Genomic DNA, 1,546 nt, shown 5'->3' on the forward strand with positions numbered 1-1,546 from the left:
CAACTTTTGAACCAAAACCGGTAATGTTCCAAATGATTTCCGCAATGGGTCAGTTTGGGGGATTATCGTCGGAAGATCCGCACTCTCATTTAAAATCTTTTATCAAAATGACGGATCATTTTAAAATTCCCGGAGTTACACAAGAAGCCTTACGCTTAACGCTTTTCCTTTACACATTGAAGGATAGAGCTACAGCATGGCTAAATTCTCAACCACTAAACTCGATCCTAACTTGGAATGATTTGGCGGAAAAATTTCTAAAAAATACTTTCCTCCGATGAAAAATGTAAAAATTAGAAATGAAATTATGACGTTTCGACAAGAAGAAGATGAAGCGGTCTTGGATGCATGGGAGAGATTTAAGGACCTTCTACCGAAATGTCCTCATCACGGAATCCCTCATTGCATTCAATTGGAGACATTTTATAATGGCCTTTCCAGTTCAGCTAAAATTATTATTGACCCAACGACCGTTGGAGCGTTCACAGCTAAGACTTACAACGAAGGACATGACATTCTGGAATGAATTTCTAATAATAATACCGAATGGTCAAATCCTCGTGCTGTTGTTTCTAAATCTGCTTCAGGTATCCATGAAATTGATGCCATCTCTGCTTTAAATGCTCAAATTATAGCTTTAACTAATTTGGTTAAAAACAATTTACGTTTGAATGGATAGAATAATCAAGTTTAATCCATAATGTCTAACCCACCTATGACTGAATCTTGTGTCTTTTGCGGTGAGGGCCATTCTTATGAATATTGCCCCGGAAATCCCGTCGCGGTGAATTATGTTGGGAGTCATGCTAGAAATAGCCCATTTTCTCCCACATACAATTCAAATTGGAGGAATCACCCCAATTTTTCTTGCACCGGAAATCCTGGACTTCAACCCCCCGGGGTTACTCAAGTCCAAAATCGGCCACAAAATCCCCCGGGATATGGGCAAGGTGCTTCGTACAATTACCAAAATGGACAATCCTCACACTCATACATTCATACGCAAAATGCATAGGAGGGTAATGGTTCACTCGAATCATTACTTACAGGTTTTATAAACCAAACCAATGCAACGTTAAGGAGTTTTGAAACCCAACTCGGCCAATTTGCCGCCGATATCAAGGGTAGACCTTTAAGAACTTTGCCTAGTGACACGGAAACCCCTAAGGGAAAAGAACATATCAAAGACGTGACCGTGTTGAGTGAGGAGAGTTCAAAAGTCAATGATGATATAAGTGAAACCATCGAAGAACCGACACATCAAAATGAGGTTTCACATGCTTTTGATATGTCAAAATTTCCAATTTTGAGTCCTTCCACGGAAGAAACTCAAATATCTGTTTCTGTCCAGAAAATAGTCCTTGTTTCAACTTCCAGTAATGTGCAGCTCTCTGTTGAAAAACCAGATCTGTTCAACCAGCTCCAAATTTGCAGAACTTACCTTTTCCAAAAAGAATGAAAAGTAAAAATGTGGACGAGCAGTTTAAGAAGTTTTTGGACATCTTTAAACAACTCCACATTAACATACATTTGGTAGAAGCTCTCG

General features: G+C 39.1%; 1 non-coding gene across 1 annotated transcript; it reads right to left on the reverse strand.

Moving 5' to 3' along the window:
* Positions 1-289: 289 nt before the first annotated feature.
* Positions 290-396, reverse strand: LOC112504727. The gene has a single exon (XR_003068255.1). It is a non-coding gene; the product is annotated as a small nucleolar RNA R71 (small nucleolar RNA).
* Between the last annotated feature and the right edge of the window lie 1,150 nt (positions 397-1,546).

Source organism: Cynara cardunculus, unplaced genomic scaffold (assembly GCF_001531365.2).
Source record: "Cynara cardunculus var. scolymus isolate 2C unplaced genomic scaffold, CcrdV1 Un_Scaffold_6663, whole genome shotgun sequence".
Lineage (NCBI taxonomy): Eukaryota > Viridiplantae > Streptophyta > Magnoliopsida > Asterales > Asteraceae > Cynara > Cynara cardunculus.